This window comes from Crinia signifera, chromosome 2 (assembly GCF_055691185.1).
Source record: "Crinia signifera chromosome 2, ASM5569118v1, whole genome shotgun sequence".
NCBI classification, from domain to species: Eukaryota; Metazoa; Chordata; class Amphibia; order Anura; family Myobatrachidae; genus Crinia; species Crinia signifera.
The window spans coordinates 225,619,350-225,640,049 of NC_139218.1; the positions used below are offsets into that span (position 1 = coordinate 225,619,350).

Genomic DNA, 20,700 nt, shown 5'->3' on the forward strand with positions numbered 1-20,700 from the left:
TGGGGAAAATGCATAGCATTCACCTGTATTTAAAGAACCAACAGCTGGTTCCATAATTATGGGGGTAAAAGGATGTAGGGGTACCCCCATATTTCCTAAACCAGCACTGGGGTCCACTAATGAGCTTGTACTGTGTTTTGTATAATATTTGGCAAACATTGCATAGAGTTCCCCTAAATTTAAAGAACCAGCACTGGGCTCTTGCAATGGTTCTAGTTCCAAAAATATGGGGGGAAAGGATGTAGAGGCCCCCCCCATGAAAACTCCAGCTACAGCCCAAAAACCACAATGGTATCTTGTTTAAATTGAATATTTGGATTTGCAGACTCACAGAAAATCTTATTGAAATATGCAATTTAAATGCTACCGTAAGTGCAGTATAGGAGCAATTAAATTGCAGGCATCACCCCCTAATGCAGACATTCCAAAACTCCGTCCTCCAGGCAGGGCCGGTGCTAGGGTGTCCGGCGCCCTCCTGCAAACCATAAATTTTGCGCCCTTTCACATTGCCTTGCAACAAGCTGCAGCCCGATTATGGAAGCATATGCAACATGCGATCCTATGGAGGATCTCGGGTGCATGTACATGTATGCATACAGCATCTCAGTGCTGTGTCCTCAAAATGTTGCAGGCACTAAAGGTACCCATACACGCTGCGAGAATCTCATACGTTATGGGCTAGATGGCATCACACGGCATGCATGCACTGTGTGTGCGATCTGAAAGCAGTACAAAATGTGCAGCACATACTTTTTGTACTGTGCGATGCCCACAGGAGCGCACATCGCATCGCACACTGCTATTGCAGCGTGTATGGCCACCTTTAGGCACATAACCCAGCCCATTATTTAAAAAGTGTCTAAATTAATAAAAAAAATCTACAATTATAAAAAATTTTTTATAAACATGAATAATAAGACTCCCTGTTCTTTCATTGTTTAACTCTTGTGCAGTCCCTCCTCTTCTATCTGCATAGTCAGGACACTGAGGACGCCATTACACCCCTCTCGTGACTGAGGGGGAAAGGAGGGGAGAGAAGGAGGAGATGGAAGAAGAGGGGAGGAGATAGAGGGGGCGGAGTGTTGAGAACTGGCAGTGGCACTGGCACAGCACTCTGAGAAGAGGGGAGGAAGGGCGGCACTGCTGCTTGTTCATCATTTGATTGACAGCTGACAGGCGCAGGGAGCAATGACATGACATGTCATCCAGGCATTCACAGACAGCACTACATGCCTCAGTGCAAGTGTCCGTGAGGAAAAAGGGGCAGGTCACAGGAGGAGGACAGTGTGTGCGCGGTTCAGGGAGCTGCTCAGCCTCTCCATACTGCCGTCCGCTGTCAGACAGGCACTGCGGGCAGCTTGCAGGCTGTGTGCACTAGCAGTGCAGGGAGCAGCTCTTTGTACTGCCGCCCGCCCGCTGTCAGACAGGTGCTGCGGGCAGCGTGCAGGAGGCAGTGACAGTGAGGGCTGAGGTAGCTTTAGCAGAGCAGTGAGGGAGACAGCGCCTTTTCAGCATGGCGCCTCCCTGCTTTGCAGGAGCTGCTGAGTGGGTAGCGCCGGCCCTGCCTCCAGGTACACTAAAAGTGCAGGTTTTAGTGACATCCAGGCCTCAGCACAGATGATTGACTGAAAGTAATTGAGGTACCAATGAAGTCAACTGTGTTCATGCATAGACAGCGCAAAACCTGGACAGTAAAGCTGTGTACACACCTACAGATTTATCTGTCCAATCTATCTGGTGGGAAGAAAATACAGGAAAGGGTTTAGACTGCACTATAAAATATCAGGCGTGTGGTAGTGCATTGGTATATTTCAATTTAATGTAATAAAAGACAAATATAAAAACATTTAACATATATACTTTTTGGTTGTTTTATGCACTTAACACTTTTGAGACAGAGGTCTTCCTGACGAAGGGGAATATACCCCGAAACTGTTGATAATATGAGCCACAAATGATATGTTTGCCATGATTTGAATACAAGATTTTGCACAAAACTCCGGAGAGTGCCGTCTCTTGATTGCTTACTGTAATCCAACACCAATATATATACCTATATATATGTACCTGCTAGCAGAGGAGATTGGATGCTGTCACTGTGGATTTTTACCAGCATCTGACATTCTGCGAAGCAGCCTTTTCAAAAGCCACAATATTATATATAATGCTGAGGCGAAGTTTGAGGTGGATTTGATTACTGTATTCCATTTTACCCTAAGTGGGAGGAGCTTATGCACAGACCTTCAAGGTCATGGCTACTTTTTATCTAAAAAAAGACCTGTTACCACTAAAGAAACCCCTCCGAAGGGTTAATTGTTTATTCAGGAATAAAAAAACCTGAGGTTTTGTATAGTGTGAAGACACTTTCCTTATACCAATCCTGCTAAGTTTTTAATAAAAACTATTTTCGCTATACCCCTGACAAAGTCCTGTGCGACGAAACGCATTGGGTTTTATGAATAAAGGATCACTTATCCTATCATGAGTCTCCTACTTATTTGAAAAAATGGATGAAAGAACTATTTAATTTCTGATAAAAATACCAGTGAAATGGACTGATTGTGAACTGGCGCACTCCGATAACCCCCTCTTCATATATATATATATTGTGGGGTTTTAGCATCAAACGGGTAGGCACAGGTGAGGATTTGGCACAGACTTAGACAGTGACATCACGGCTTGGGTCCAAAACAGGGCTTGCCTGAGTTTATTGCAGCACTCAGAGCAAGAAACTAAAAAACAGCCTTTACACTTCAGGCAAAACAGAAAATAAAACCTGCTCGTCTGAGCTCTAACTAAACAGAATAAACGTCCCTCTCTATACCAGGGCCACACTATGTGACACTGGACACACACAGCAGATATAGATCAAGTAATGCAGTACTTACAGCCTTGTCTCTCTCTAGCAGCAGCTTACTGCCTCCAACACCCAGGGAGAGAGAGAGAGACCTATGGAGAGGGCTGACTCCTTTTTAAAGAATCAGGTGCTCTCCTGATTACCAGCCCAGGACAGAACACCCTTTGTAAGCCGGAGCTTACTACACAGATTGAAACAGCCTGCAGTCTATATGCCATAAGACAGGATTCTAGGGGAAAGGTACCTGCCGTCTATGACTTTCCCTGCCACTGTCTTACATACCCTCCCCCTCTGTTCGAACCTATGGGGTCGGACACTGTCTGCCAACTGGCAGTATGTTCGGGATAGGGCATCGGCATTACCCTGAAGCCTTCCTGCTCTGTGTTCCACTGTAAATTTGAAATTTTGCAAATTGAGAAACCATCTCGTGACCCTTGCATTTCTCTCTTTGGCTTGGTACATCCATGTAAGTGGGGAGTGGTCAGTGATTAATCTAAAGGAGCGTCCTAAGAGATAGTACTTTAGGGATTCAAGGGCCCACTTGATTGCTAAGCACTCCCGCTCAACTATACTGTAGTTTCTCTCCGCAGGTGTGAGCTTCCTGCTCAAATATGTTACCGGGTGTTCCTCTCCACCAACTTCTTGGGAGAGGACAGCACCTAGTCCCACATCAGAAGCATCAGTCTGTACGACAAACTCTTTTTTAAAATCTGGAGTGATCAGGACTGGTTGATTACAAAGGGCCACTTTTAATTCTTGGAATGCCCTTTCAGCCTCTGGGTTCCAGCTGACCATAACTGCCTTACCTCCTTTGGTAAGATCGGTTAGGGGCGCTGCCATGGTTGCAAACTGGGGAATGAATCTACGGTAATACCCCAGAATTCCCAAAAAAGCCCTGACTTGTTTTTTTGTCGAAGGACGAGGCCAGTCTTGGATAGCCTCCACTTTATTTATTTGTGGCTTTATTATACCTCTCCCGATAACATACCCCAGGTAACGTGCCTCCTCGAGGCCTAAAGTACACTTTTTTGGGTTCGCTGTCAACCCCGCCTCTCTGAGGGAATTCAACACCGCCTGGACTTTGGGTAAATGACTCTTCCAGTCATCACTAAAAATTATGATGTCGTCTAGATATGCCGAGGCATACTGACGATGGGGTTTAAGAACAATGTCCATCAACCTTTGAAAAGTGGCTGGAGCCCCATGCAACCCAAAAGGCAAACAGAGATATTGAAACAGACCATCGGGGGTGACAAACGCGGTTTTCTCTTTGGCACTATCGGTAAGAGGTACTTGCCAGTAACCTTTAGTTAAGTCGAGGGTAGAGAAATATCTAGCATGACCAAGTCTTTCAATTAACTCATCAACTCTTGGCATTGGGTAGGCATCAAATTTTGATACCTCGTTCAGCTTCCGGAAGTTATTACAGAAGCGCAATGAGCCATCTAGTTTTGAAATTAACACAATCGGGCTTGACCACTCACTTTTAGACTCCTCGATAACCCCGAGGTCTAACATTTTCTGGACCTCCCCAGATATGGCCTGTCTACGCGCTTCTGGTACTCTATAGGGTTTTAAGCGTACCCGAACTCCAGGTTCGGTGACAATGTCATGTTTTATGGCTGTGGTGCGCCCTGGAAGTTCTGAGAACACATCATAATTCCTTTGTACTAACTCTTTAGTTTCCTGCTTCTGGGATTTGGACAGGGTCTCTGACACCCGCACCTCTGGGCTATCACTAGAGGGGGCACTTACAGCTGTCAGAGTCTCTCTGTCTTTCCAGGGTTTAATTAAGTTCACATGGTACAACTGTTCTGGCTTCCGTTTACCTGGTTGATACACTTTATAATTTACACTTCCCACTTTTTTATCTAACCGATACAGTAGATCCTGGTTAATGGCCATATATGGGAACTCTTTGTCAGCATTGGGGTATTGGGGCTCACCATTTATGACTTTAGGATTTTCCCTAGCTCTTAATAAGGTGGGATCTCTAAGTTGAGCAGTCCCCAAATTATCACGTGACATCTCTAGCTCAGGCATGTCACACGCTTCTTCCTGCTCCTCAGCTTCACCTGCAAGAACAGCTAGGGGAAAACGGTCAGATTCAATAGTGGTCACCCCTACCGTTTGAACCTCAGTATCCTGATCAAAAGGCTCAGGACTAATCACAGGGCACACATTCTCATTATTAACAGCATTTCTAGTGCAGTGTACATTCTGTTTCCACAAGTCCCAGAACAATGGGAAGTCTCTTCCCAGGATCACACTATGCATCAGGGTCTCTACCACGCCCACTTCATGGGACACAGTTCCACAAGTACTCTTTAGCTGGACTAAAGCTGTGGGATACTCCTTGGTGTCCCCATGTATGCACAAGACCCCTATGTAACGTCCTGTGAGTGTCCCAGGGTCTACCAAGCTGGCATGGATGAGAGTAACTAAACTCCCTGAGTCCAGTAGAGCACTCCCGGGATAACCATCCACCTTTACATGACATATTTGCTGTCCAGTTTCTGACACAGTCTCAGCAGAGAAAACAGAACGTGCATATAAAGAGCTTCGCCTGGCTGTATCACACTCCATTGGCTCAGAAGTAAGGGGGCAATTGGCAGCAATATGCCCAGGTCCATGACAACGCCAACACTGTATGCGGCCCCAGTCTTTTTGCGACCCAGGTTTGGACCCTACTGTCCCTTGGGAACGCCTCTCCACTGTTTGTTCCCCATCTAGGCCACCTCCCTTTACAACATTATTCACCCCTCTAGTAAACGGAACAGTCTTACCAGATGATCCGGCCGATTTGCTGTTCTTGAGGGTGCAATGTCCAGGAGGCACTTCTTGGATTAGATTTTCAGTAGCTCTGTACCTCTCAACCAAGTTGACAAGCCCCTCGGCATCATTAGGGTCGCCCTGACCGACCCAGCGCTGAACCTTTGGAGGTAAGGAACAAAGATACTTGTCCAGCACGACTCTCTCCACGATCTGCGCTGGTGTAGACTCCTCTGGCTGTAGCCATTTCCTTACCAGGTGGACCAGGTCATACATTTGGGACCGCGCAGGTAACTGTTCAGAAAAAGTCCAGTTATGCACCTTCCGGGCACGCACACTCATGTTTACGCCTAAGCGAGCAAGGATCTCTCCCTTGAGTTTCGCGTAGACCTTAGCATCCTGCTCACTCAGATCAAAATACGCCTTTTGTGGTTCTCCAGTTAGAAAAGGCGCTACCACACCTGCCCATTGATCCACGGGTAACTGTTCACGCTCTGCTACACGTTCAAACACCGCAAGAAAGGCCTCTACATCATCCGTAAGAGTCATCTTTTGCAGAGATTTCTGTACTGCAGCCCGTGTGGTTGGAAGCAAGGGTTGGGGTGTTTGCACACTCTGCGCCACACTCTTAGCCACATTCTGTATTTGCTCTTGTAATTGCAGATTAGTTTGCTGCTGTTCCTTTAAGGCTTGTCTGTTGGATTCAAGCAGCAAAACATTGGTTTCAGCCTGGGCACGCATGGCCTCCTCATGCACCTTTTGCTGATATGCGTTTGCCTGCCGCTGCAGCTCATTTGCCTGCACCAAGTGTTTTAAAAGGTCCTCCATTTTAACAGTCTCCTGTTGCAGTGTTACAGCAGCCTTCAGCCAGGACATGCAAGTATCAGCGCACTCCAGACACTCACTTGTGGCTGGTTGCCTTTAGCAACAACTTCCAGCTTGCTGTAGCAAAAGTCCTATAGTTAGGTGTATGTCTCTTTAAGTGAGATGCTTGCTCACATTCTCCACCATATGTGGGGTTTTAGCATCAAACGGGTAGGCACAGGTGAGGATTTGGCACAGACTTAGACAGTGACATCACGGCTTGGGTCCAAAACAGGGCTTGCCTGAGTTTATTGCAGCACTCAGAGCAAGAAACTAAAAAACAGCCTTTACACTTCAGGCAAAACAGAAAATAAAACCTGCTCGTCTGAGCTCTAACTAAACAGAATAAACGTCCCTCTCTATACCAGGGCCACACTATGTGACACTGGACACACACAGCAGATATAGATCAAGTAATGCAGTACTTACAGCCTTGTCTCTCTCTAGCAGCAGCTTACTGCCTCCAACACCCAGGGAGAGAGAGAGAGACCTATGGAGAGGGCTGACTCCTTTTTAAAGAATCAGGTGCTCTCCTGATTACCAGCCCAGGACAGAACACCCTTTGTAAGCCGGAGCTTACTACACAGATTGAAACAGCCTGCAGTCTATATGCCATAAGACAGGATTCTAGGGGAAAGGTACCTGCCGTCTATGACTTTCCCTGCCACTGTCTTACAATATATATATATATATATATATATATATATATATATATATATATATATATGAAAACAAGAGGATGTGTGGCGCCACCTGTGAAGACCTCAGTCCAGATACCAGGTATACCAGGCAATATCCCCCTTCTAATTACGGGGTGTCAGCCAATCTTCAAAAGTAGAAGTAATGGTAAGTTACTTTAGGAAAAGTGTGGGTTCAATAGATGAAGATGCGGCGACTATTGCTCTGGAGTAGTCTATACTGAGTGTGCTGGTCCGCACCGTAACAAACCATAAAAGAGTTCTTTTAAAAGTGGATTTAGAACACGGTATATATTTCTCTATAGGTATGATAAAAATATCAAAAGGTAGGTATAAAAAACAGATGCATTTATTTGAACAAGGTAGAAGAAAATATGTTTCCAATAAAAAACAGACAATTTAATAATTTTTTTAAAAAACGTTCTATACTAAAAAATTATTAAAAACAATAATAAGGTGCAAAAAGAGAAAGGAGGGTAGCTTATCTTTAAATAGATGAGACAGGAGGGCTGTAGAGTCCCAACGCGTTTCGTCCTTCAGACTTTATCAAGGGGTGCAAGTAGACTGAGACCAGACCTATATTTATACTGGTATAGCTCCTGTTCCTATAGTGACATCACTTCCTGTCACTTAATTTTGCTATCTAAATATCAGGGTATAAAATCGTTATATCTGAGTCTCCTATATTTTGAGCTGTAGTGCGCTACAGTAGCATTAAAAAGTGTGTATGGATAACATAAATCTTTTATAAAACAATAGATACGAGTAAATTGGATGTGTGAGCGGTACTTCCGCCACACATCCGGTGTCCATTTAGCGCTACTGCGCATGCGCCCGCATCGCGTTAGTTCAGATGCCGGCTTTCTGTACTGTAGTGTCCTCGCGCTACTGCGCATGCGTCCGTCCCTTCCATGAGATGTGACGTTCAGGTTCTCTAGTGGATGGAAAGGCGTCTCGAGGCTGTGTATACAGTTGTCTGTTCTGAGTGTTTCTCATAGCGGCGGCCATTTTAATGAGGACTGCTGATCATTTATGAATGCAGGAGTTGCGGTGGCCATTTTGTGAGGGGTTTTCCTTATGGCAACATAGAGTGGGATAGAGAATAAAAAACGTAAATGGACTTTAAATGACAAATTGCATTAACTTGTATTCAAGTAACGTTTTGTGGTTTATTGACGTATTTTAGGTGACTGGAGGTGTTCAACATTAACACATACAGACATTATGAGTGATGAGCGATAATAAAGTGATCCGTGCAGAAAGTGCTTAGTGCTAATTATAGGTAACCTATTTATTAGTATGTATCATAGTGATGTGCCTATAAATAATTCAAGGGTATCATGATTAAATACATTTATTTATTGAACAGTGTCCAAAAAAATACGATTAATACAATATAATAGATTTAATAATATAATAATATAATTAAATAATTATATAATTATTAACCCTCCCTTCGATATCACAATGATGTTTAAATATGACATTGACCAATGTTCACAAGCGTATTCTATGTGCACAAGCGTATTCTACAGCACTGAATTTTCCCGGGAGGTCTCCCATCCCCGTACTTGTCCAGCCCAACACTGCTTAGCTTCCAAGATCGGACGAGATTGGGCGTGTACCAGTAATGTGGTTTGACTGTAGAAGTGTGAACCGGTCCGATGTATAGTGGTCCAAATTAGTGATTCGATAGGGAGGGTGTTCTAAAGTGATCATGCTTAAAGTGATAATAAGTAGGTGGTGGTAAAGGATAAATGGCATATAAAAGATAGGACCTTATAAAAACGGGGCAATTTCGTAACTTTCATTAAAACCGTCTGGATGCATGGTTTTAAGCTCGAATATCCAGAACATCTCTCTTTGCGATAGTTTATTAGCTAGGTCACCTCCCCTGGGGCCTAGTCTCACATGTTCAATTGCCTTGAAGGTGAGTCCCTCAGGGTTAGCGTCATGATGCGTCTGAAAATGTTTGTAAATATTATGTGTGTCCACTTTGTTTTTAATGTTTCTGCTGTGTTCTTGTATGCGTAGTTTCAGGATCCGCTTGGTTTTACCAACGTATTTTAGGTTGCATGGACATTCTAGCAGATAAATCACTGAAGAAGTGTTGCAGTTAGTGAAGTCTTTGATTTTGTAATCCTTGCTGTTATCCGAGTTTGTGAAGCTTTTCCTGTTCGGATGTACATGTTTGCAAATATTGCATTTGCCGCACTTGTATGCACCTTTGCACTTTGGTCCTGATGGGTTTTGATTATCATTTGAAGTTAAAAGGCTGGGTGCCAGGATGTCTTTCAGGTTTCTGGATTTTTTGAATATTAATGCAGGTCTTTGGGGGAGAATCTCTTTGAGTATGGGAGCCATTAGAAGCATGTTCCAATGGTCGTTCAATGATTTCCTGATTTTTGGTTCATGTTGGCTGAAGGTCGTAATGAATGCTGTAGAATTGTTTTTATCGTCTTTTGTTTTATACTGTAGGAGTTCCTCTCTGTTAGTATTCTGAATTCTGGATGTCGCTTGTTGTAGAATATTTTGAGGGTACTCTTTCTCCTCAAATCTTTTCTTATAAATTTCCAGTTGTTTTGCACACTCATCCTCCTTGCTACAATTCCTCTTGATCCTGTGGAACTGAGAGTAGGGAATGTTTTCTTTCCATTTGCGTTGATGGTTGCTTTTATAGTGTAAATAACTGTTTGTGTCCACTGTTTTGACAAAATTAAGTGTATTTATAGAATTATTTTCCCCTTGCAGTATGAGGTCCAGAAATTCGATTCGGTTCTTGTTGAAGTTAGATGTGAATTTCAGGTTCAGTTGGTTTCCTCCTATGTATTTCAGAAAATCATCAAACAATTCCTCCGTACCTTCCCAGATAAATAAAATGTCATCAATATAACGTTTATAAAATTTTATATTATTTTTAAAAACGTGATCAGTGTGGATAAAACGTCTCTCCCAGCTCCCCATAAAAAGATTCGCAAAGCTGGGGGCAAAGGTCGTCCCCATTGCGGTCCCGCATTTTTGTAAAAAGAACTGGTCTAAAAATTTAAAATAGTTGTGACTTAAAATGAACTTCATTGCATCACATATAAACGTTTTGTGGTTCGGATCCAGTTCGATATCTTCTTCAAGAAATTCTTTACATGCGTTAATCCCCATCTCATGTTCGATACATGTGTAAAGGGACTGAACATCAATGGTTGCCCAGTTAAAGGAGTTGTCCCATTTAAGATCTTTTAAAAGGTTTAAAACTGTGGTGGTATCTTTTAAAAATGCCGGGAGATCTCTTACATATTTACTCAAGAAAATGTCCACATATTCAGAGAGTCCGGATATATATATATAGATAGATTTTGTAGTAAATCACGGCACTCCAAGGAATTTTCAAAGGAATATATTTGAAGAAAACACACCAACGTTTCGGAGCTAGATGCCCCTTTGTCAAGGTGAAAAACAGTGTAACACAGAACAATCAAAACGACATACCTTAAATACAGTGCTGTGTGGCAGTCTGCCCTCCCTCGTGCATGGGACGCCGGCTGGGACGCTGCGCTCCGTCTGCCGGAAGTTGTCGACCGGAAATGACGTGTAGATGGATTGTAAGAGGTTGCTGGAACGCAAGCTGGGCGGTGGTCATGGTAACTGGCCACCGCTGGTATCGGCGCTTGTCCCCGCCGTTGTCCGCCGCACACTGGGTAGGGGAGAAATGTGAACAAAATACATAAGTGGTTAATCATGCAAATACATGTACCTTAATGTGAAAGTACAATAAAAATATGTTAAAACGCAGTCTGCGAGTTTAAAATAAGTGTCAGGGATCGCTGAATTAAGGCTCAGCGTCCAGGGTGTTAGATCCAGCCATTTGTTGCTGGTAAGTTTAGTGGTTAAAAAGCAGATGTGTCTGCAGGTATAAGGAAGCTGTCAATGCAGCTTGTGTTGTAAAACTCAATATTGTGACGATGCTTAATAAACCTGTACCGTGTGAGAAACATAATTAAGGAAAAAAATAAAATAAAAAAATGCTTGCACTGGTGATTACTTGTGAATACCTCCCACTGCTGGTCAATAAATGGTGATGTCGCGCCTAGTGTGTGTAGACACCAACTTGTGGCGTCGACACACACCCACTGCGGGGAAATCAACCTCTCCAAGTACTCTCATCTCAAAACCATGTTATATTTTATATTTGGCAAGCCGGTGGGGTTTGGCCCTGATGCCGACATTTGTATAGTACCTGCGGTGTCGATATTCAGGTTATCCCGTGCAGGTGTTGAAATGAACTGGTACGTCCACTGGCAATGGTGGACGGGTATGTCACTGCTCGATAGGTGGGGTGCCCCGGCTCCTGGGAACAAGATAGTTCAGTGGATATGGGGGGTGTCGGCCTGGCACTCTCCCGGCGGTGGTCACAGTACCCCGGTGCCCTTGAAGACGGATGTGTAGATTTTGTAGTAAATCACGGCACTCCAAGGAATTTTCAAAGGAATATATTTGAAGAAAACACACCAACGTTTCGGAGCTAGATGCCCCTTTGTCAAGGTGAAAAACAGTGTAACACAGAACAATCAAAACGACATACCTTAAATACAGTGCTGTGTGGCAGTCTGCCCTCCCTCGTGCATGGGACGCCGGCTGGGACGCTGCGCTCCGTCTGCCGGAAGTTGTCGACCGGAAATGACGTGTAGATGGATTGTAAGAGGTTGCTGGAACGCAAGCTGGGCGGTGGTCATGGTAACTGGCCACCGCTGGTATCGGCGCTTGTCCCCGCCGATGTCCGCCGCACACTGGGTAGGGGAGAAATGTGAACAAAATACATAAGTGGTTAATCATGCAAATACATGTACCTTAATGTGAAAGTACAATAAAAATATGTTAAAACGCGGTCTGCGAGTTTAAAATAAGTGTCAGGGATCGCTGAATTAAGGCTCAGCGTCCAGGGTGTTAGATCCAGCCATTTGTTGCTGGTAAGTTTAGTGGTTAAAAAGCAGATGTGTCTGCAGGTATAAGGAAGCTGTCAATGCAGCTTGTGTTGTAAAACTCAATATTGTGACGATGCTTAATAAACCTGTACCGTGTGAGAAACATAATTAAGGAAAAAAATTAAATTAAAAAATGCCCCCCTCCCCCTCCACTGATGACCCGTCCATCACCAAGTTCCTTTGCCAACGCAAGACCTCCAAGTTCGATCCGCAGTCTCATAATGCATCAATTCAATCTTATTTGAGACTGATGGACGACTCAGTAACGAGATACTCCCAAGCCTCGCATCCAAAACACCAAAACCTGAACAGCGACCAACAAGCAGCACTGAAGCAACTGGGAAGCTACAGGGATGTAGTATTTAGACCTGCAGACAAGGGCGGAGGCCTGGTGGTCCAGGACCTCGCTGACTATACCACAGAAATCTACAAACAACTGTCTGATACAGAAGTACAGTATACGAAAGGTTGATACAAGATCCTACGGAGGGCTACAAGGCCGAACTAGACCAGATTTTATCAGCGGCATACGGCAGAGGCTGGATTGAGGAGAAAGTGCGCAAAGCACTGACACAGGACCATCCAACGGTCCCAGTACTGTTTACAGTACCAAAAATCCACAAAGCCCTGAACAACCCTCCAGGCCGGCCTATAATTAGTGCCCGTAATTCAATCTACCAACCAGTATCACAACTATTAGACAGCATTGTCCAGCCCATTATCATGTGCCAGAAGACCCACATCAGAGACACTACAGACTTTCTGAATACCATCAATCGAATTGGGAAAGTGCCCCTGGGCACCAGCCTGGTTACCATGGACGTCAGCAGTCTGTTTACTAGCATCCCACAACAAGAGGGCTTGGATGTAATGGAAGAATTCCTGAGAAAGGAACAGATGTCCACTCTCAATCTAGGTCTGTTTATGGAGCTTATGAGGTTAACATTAACCAAGAATTATTTCCTCTTCAATGGCCATTTCTACAGACAAAAGACGGGATGCGCCATGGGGAGCTCAATATCACCTTCCTTTGCGAACATATTCATGTTCAAACAGGAGGAGGAGATGTTCAACAACGACTCCACAACCAGGGACAAGGTCGTCCTACTGACAAGATACATAGACGACCTGTTCATGTTATGGGGCGGTACTGAACTCGAGCTGGCTGAACTAATGAACAGAATTAACAACAGAGCCTCCCCCATCAAGCTTACATATAACAGTTCCCAAGAAAGAATTAACTACCTGGATGTAACAGTTAGCATCATCAACAATGTCATCCACACAGACCTTTACTCCAAGCCAACGGACAAAAAAACAATCCTTAAGTACAATAGCTTCCACTCACGTTCGCTTAAAGAAGCGTTGCCCCGCTCCCAGATGATCAGAGCTGCACGCATCATCAGTGATCCAGAGAAATTACCGAAGGCCCTGGACAACATGGCAGCCAAATTTGAAGAGAGGGGATATGAACCCAAGAGACTGTCATCAACCAAAGAGGAAGTACTTAAATTGGACCGTAAATCTTTGCTGAGCCCTAACACCCAGAACCGCAGGAGAGACAAACAAGAAAGGTTACCATTTGTGGTCAAACTCAGCACAGCCAGCCCAATCCTCCCCAGAGCAACCAAGGCCTTATGGCCACTAGTAAAGTCCGATCGGGACCTACCAGGCCTAAGGGACAAAAGACCAATGCTCTGTTACACCAAGGGCAGGAGCATACGGGACACTATAGTCCATAATGATATAACGGGCTTCGGTGAGAACTTGCTGAGACCTACTAATTTTCTAACCAAGCAGGCGGGGTGTTACAAGTGTGTAAAGTGTACCACTTGTCAAGATATGATAACCGGGCACAGTTTCATCCATCCTGCCAACGGGCGTGCATTCCCTATCAAACATACACTTAGTTGCCTTTCTACACACATAGTGTATGTAATTAAGTGCCCCTGCAACCTACTTTATGTAGGAAAGACCATCCGGTCTATGAGGGAGCGTATGGCCCTACACAGATCGGCTATCCAACAGGCACTCACAGGCAAAAAGAAGAAGAATGCACCAGACCAACCAGTGGCCAAGCACTTCCTCGAGGCTAAGCACAAGCTCTCAGACCTCAAACACATGGCAGTCGACCATATCCCACCATCCATCCGCAGAGGGGACAGAGATGGCAACCTTCTCAAACTCGAAGCGAGATGGATCCACAAATTAAACTCAACCAGCCCGGCTGGATTAAATGAGAGACTGCCTATATCGGTCTTTTTGTGATATTAATACATTTCTCTGATAATAACCATTGGTCTTTTCAGAAATGATAGGACCATCTATTTTGTCGACATCCAGTAAGAGTCGACACAGAAACCTTTTATAATCACTGTAGTGGTCGACAGGCCAGCATAGTTCTACACTCTAACCAAATATAAAATATAACATGGTTTTGAGATGAGAGTACTTGGAGAGGTTGATTTCCCCGCAGTAGGTGTGTGTCGACGCCACAAGTTGGTGTCTACACACACTAGGCGCGACATCACCATTTATTGACCAGCAGTGGGAGGTATTCACAAGTAATCACCAGTGCAAGCATTTTTTTATTTTATTTTTTTCCTTAATTATGTTTCTCACACGGTACAGGTTTATTAAGCATCGTCACAATATTGAGTTTTACAACACAAGCTGCATTGACAGCTTCCTTATACCTGCAGACACATCTGCTTTTTAACCACTAAACTTACCAGCAACAAATGGCTGGATCTAACACCCTGGACGCTGAGCCTTAATTCAGCGATCCCTGACACTTATTTTAAACTCGCAGACCGCGTTTTAACATATTTTTATTGTACTTTCACATTAAGGTACATGTATTTGCATGATTAACCACTTATGTATTTTGTTCACATTTCTCCCCTACCCAGTGTGCGGCGGACATCGGCGGGGACAAGCGCCGATACCAGCGGTGGCCAGTTACCATGACCACCGCCCAGCTTGCGTTCCAGCAACCTCTTACAATCCATCTACACGTCATTTCCGGTCGACAACTTCCGGCAGACGGAGCGCAGCGTCCCAGCCGGCGTCCCATGCACGAGGGAGGGCAGACTGCCACACAGCACTGTATTTAAGGTATGTCGTTTTGATTGTTCTGTGTTACACTGTTTTTCACCTTGACAAAGGGGCATCTAGCTCCGAAACGTTGGTGTGTTTTCTTCAAATATATTCCTTTGAAAATTCCTTAAAGTGCCGTGATTTACTACAAAATCTACACATCCGTCTTCAAGGGCACCGGGGTACTGTGACCACCGCCGGGAGAGTGCCAGGCCGACACCCCCCATATATATATATATATATATATATATATATATATATATATATATATATATATATAGAGAGAGAGAGAGAGAGAGAGAGAGAGAGAGAGAGAGAGAGAGCAATCGGATGGTCCGGCACTCCAGAGGAATATGGCAATACCGGGGTGCCTTCCAAGTAGATTGTATAGACGATTTTTACCTCCTCCTGCTGTGGAAGCAACAAGTAGAAGAAATAGGCGGCATTCTCCGGATTTAGAGTAATAAACAGTTTTTTAGTGCAAAGTGAAATTACATGACTGACAACGTTTCAAGACTTACGTCTTTTCTTCAAGTCAGATTAAAGTGACAAATTTTAACATACAGATAACCTGTTTAATCTGACTTGAAGAAAAAGACGTAAGTCTTGAAACGTCGTCAGTCATTTAATTTCACTTTGCACTAAAAAAAGTTTATTACTCTAAATCCGGAGAGCGTCACCTATTTCTTCTACTTGTTGCTTCCACAGCAGGAGGAGGCAAAAATCGAATATATATATATATAGTCCAGAGGGCTAAGCACACCAAATACAGCAATTACTGTCCCGGTGCTCACCAGAGACCAGCATCGGTCATATGTAGAGATGAATTCTCTCTCTTCTATATATATATATATATATATATATATATATATATATATATATATATATATATATATATATATATATATATATGTCAGGTGTGCACTTTTGTTTTAAATAGTAAATTTGAGAAAAGAAAAGGTAATGAGATGGATAGTCACCCACTATGTCCACCAGTACTGGGGAAATTCATGTAATTTTCAGTGTTGAATCCAGTAAATGAAAATGGAAGTCCTCACCCACTTAGTTGATATATGTACCGGGCCTTATTATTATATTCTTTCTTTTACGCAGTGTAGTGGATGGTGTCTGACATTCCGGGGAGATAATACTCCTGTAGGCTGATTGACTTGCCTATGTTGGAAGGATGGAATCCTTGTTGCTGGAGGAATGACACAGTGTTGAGCTTACAATGAAGATATTGTATTCCACAAGATAAAAGGTGGAAATGATGGGTCGGCGATACAGAACAAAATTATGTATGGCACACCTGAAGGAACATGTTACGCGTTTCGCTGCTATCTGCAGCTTTCTCTGTACTTGTTTCCGAGCAGGGCACCCAGTTTCCTTACATACGCGAATGTAGTGAAATCGCATCGCATTGCATTACGTTATAGTAGCATGTGATACGATTTTCCGGTTACCGCTCCCTGTCATTCCCGCCCCGTCAGATCCTCTCAGAAATCATTCTGAGGTGATATTGTGACAGTAGAAGCATCCCTCAGAGCTGCTGGTGATTTATCGAAAGTTTATGAGATGGCTGCATCTATGAATATGTTTACATTGCCTCAGACGGAGGAGGAGGCTATCGCCTTTTATCAAGGACACGATCGACTTCTGGTGGTGCAGAATCGCGCGAATGGCCACGTAATGCGCCTTTATGTGAAGGAATGTATGTGGCGCTGCCATGTTAAAGTGTGCCGGCTGAAGGTGAGCCTCAGAGCGGCCCACTGGTTTGCAGGGTGCCGCTTATCATTTGTCACCTTGGTGCGCTTTATATATTCATGGGCCCAGGAGCTGACATCCTTTGAGTACTGTCAGCAACAGCTGGACATATCCAAAAAGACCGCTGTTTTGTACAACAGATGGATGCGGGAGGCTTGTACGATGGACCTCATGGCGCAGTCACAGGGCCGTATCGTCAGTCCAGGCCACATCGTAGAGGTCGATGAGAGTATGTTTGTAAGAAGGAAGAGTAATGTCGGCCGTATGTTCCCACGGCAGTGGGTTTTGGGGGGAATTTTTGTAGGGAAACAGGACAGTGTTTCCTCACCATGGTGCCCAGATGTGATGCCAGCACTTTGATGGTGGCTATTACTGAGAATGTAGAGCCAGGCACCACGATTTACAGTGACTGCTGGAGGGCATACAGCACTGAACAGCTGGAACTTGCAGGGTATCAGCACGCCCAAGTAAATCACAGATTCAATTTTATAGACCCGTCCACAGGGGTGCATACCAAGAATGTGGAGAGAATGTGGGGCGCATGCAAATGGCGCAATAAGCGCCAAAGAGGTACAGCACGCCACATGCTCCATTCCTATCTCCAAGAGTTCATGTGGAGAAAGACATTGGGTCACGTAGTTGACGAAACGCGTTGGGCCTGCTACTGTATTGGATCATTGTACACTGTGTGAATTGATTCCATCAAATGACCGTGTAAACTGTGTATCATTTTATAAGCCTTACTATAGGCTTTTTTATTAAATATTAAGTGATTTGGTACTAATTAATGTTTTACTGTGATTCATTGTTCTTAATTAATGTTTTACTGTTTAAAATTGATTAATTGTTCCTATTATCATTATCGTTATGCTTTTTAAATTATTTAAGTAAATTTACAGTTCTTTGTTAACACATGTCGTCATTACTGTGTCAGCTGTATGATTTTGCAAGTGTGAATGTGTTCCCAAAACACCACCACTATCCACGCCACCCTAAAGCGTGGCGAGCGCAGCGATGGGAGGTTGAACACATCCTCCGACCTTTTCATACCCCCACTATCCACGTCGGTGTGGAGTTGACCTTATAAAGTGTGGTGAGCGCAGCGAGCCACCGAGCCTGAAGCATGGCGAGCACAGCAAGCCCCGCGAGGGGACGAGGATTCATTTACATGTATTCCACGTCCCCTCGCGGGGCACGCTGAGGTCGCCACGCTTCGGGCTCGGTGGCTCGCTGCACTTGCCACACTTTAGAAGATCAACTCCACGCCAACGTGGATAGTGAGGGTATGAAAAGGTCGGAGGACACATTCCGCCGCCACTCGCCATGCTTCGGGGTGGCGCTGATACTGGAGGTGACGCTAAACAATGGCATAGGTGCTTTCAATTGTAAGCACCCATCACATGTCATACTAAGCACACATCACATCTCATCCCATCACATCTCATAGTAAGCACCCATCACATCTCATCGCATGGGTGCTTCTACTATGAAATATTGCATCGCATCGCACCTTGTCTATGGTGCCCTGCGATCCCATGCGATATCTCATTGTATAAGCACTCCTGTACAATTCGTATGAACATTGCATCGCACAGCCGGCGGCCATGTTCCCAAAGCCGCTTCCATATTGTTAGAGCCGCGGCCAGCGCCACCGAACACAGGAGAGTCCCAGCCGGCGCCAGCAGCCAGCGGGAATCAAAATTGGCCCACCTGGCCATCGGCCCTTCTGGCATTTGCCAGAAGGGACGGATGGCCAGTCCGGCCCTGGTGTCCCCTGCCATTTTGTATGAACTACCCCTGGCTGGGGGATTGGCTCTACGAACTGCATAATTGAGGCCCTGCGATGTAATGCCTTGATTTGCTACATTTATGTCACAAGGGGCAAGGCTGCAATGACATCAGATCAAGAAAAACTTATATTAGATTGCGAAAGCAGAGTTATTGCGAAAGCAGAGTATTTTTTGAATTTGAATTAAAGTTTATTTTAAAATTGTATTTTTATTGCTTCAGGGATACCAATCTTTTGGGGTATTCCAGCCCTCCCAGCCCAGTTGGTCCAAATTAACGCAAAAGAACATGTTGGAAACAAGAAGCAGAACTCACTCTGCCAATATCTGCATTTAGAAATTACATTAAATTACATTAAATTACATTAAATATACCATTTTGTGTAAAGGCTTTGCTTATGTAATAACACAAATGAATGCAGAGCTACAAACACAGTCATTAATATCCCAGCTTACTTCCAGCCATCGTACTGATGAGCATATATACTATAAATAATTATCTAATATAGTCACAGCACCAACACATTTTTTTATTTGATTTTATTCATAACAAGGTTGTAAAAAAGGCCATTGATAGCTCGTATCACAGCAGTCGTGTTCCGCAAATAGATAGGGGCCAGACTACCTGCTGCCTGAGCCTCCAGAAGAAAAAGAATGTGGAGCAATGATATCTGCATCTGCAATCTTTGTTCCAGTTTCACAAAAATGCTGCTATTTATAAAACAAAGACAAATCAATGATTCCTAGGTCACGCTGTACGTGCTCAAAACATAATGTGAATGAGCACAAGCCAGCAGCAATTTTCTCCTATTTAAATGGGATCCCGTCAATTATCCAACATAAACATCCAGATGGTCAAAATCTCAACAACCATTGGCCGATGGTCAAAATCCCATTATTGTCAAGAATCCGGACTTTTAAAATACCAACACGGTCAAAATACTGACATTTAAAATGTCCACAAGTCAAAAAAATCGCCATGAGTTTTTCATGATTTTTGCATTAAAACCAACTTGTTCTTACTTCTTGGGGGTTATTCTGGTTGATTTGGTCCTCCGCGCACATGCACAGAGAACCGATGTTTTGGTTGTGTGCATGCGCCGGATGCGTGCGGCCATGGTGAACAGAGTGTTCACTGGGTGCACGCACCCATTAAAAAGCTGGGCGTTCCCATGGAAATCACCCTGTGACACAGGTGCGGGGGCGAGCAGTTGAGATCACCAGATGTCAGCTGCCCGCCCATATCCTGTCGAGTGTGCAAACAAATCTAAGTGACCTGAGAGCCACTTAGATATGCGTGCACCTTCCACATCATTCAATGGTCGGCACTGGGAATTGGGGGGTGGCGGCATATACACTTATATGGTGTCCACATTGACCTACAGTATATCAAGTATGTCGACATAGAATATGCCTACTTTTTATGTATTTTAAATGTCGCCATTTTGTCAGCGTTGCGATGTTGACCTTGTCTGTATTTTGTATAGAGTATGGGGACAAACCTTTTCTGCGCAATGAAAGCTGCCTATTTTCAAGTAAGATATAGGGTACCACCTTGACACCCTCAAATTCAAATTCTGTGGAGAAAAAAATTATCTTACTTTAAAAATGGGAGCTTATATGTAAGAGACTGTTACTCCCCTGGTTTATCTGGTCGATATCAACGTCCCCTTCCGGATCACTCTTCCCATATGAACATATGAAACAATAAGAGACGGAGATATGGAGGGCAAATCCCCTCGTGTAATACTGTTTAGGTGTATTTTGATTGTCGGACAATGTTTGTCAGGAATTTGACTGTTGGATTTTGAATGTCGTGTAATCATACTGACCCCATTTAAATAAATAATTTAGACTTTTGCAGGACTCCCTGTATTTTATTG

At 44.1% G+C, this 20,700-nt stretch overlaps 1 pseudogene; it reads right to left on the reverse strand.

Moving 5' to 3' along the window:
• Positions 1 to 8,717: 8,717 nt before the first annotated feature.
• Positions 8,718 to 8,840, reverse strand: LOC146061921 (5S ribosomal RNA; annotated as a pseudogene).
• Between the last annotated feature and the right edge of the window lie 11,860 nt (positions 8,841 to 20,700).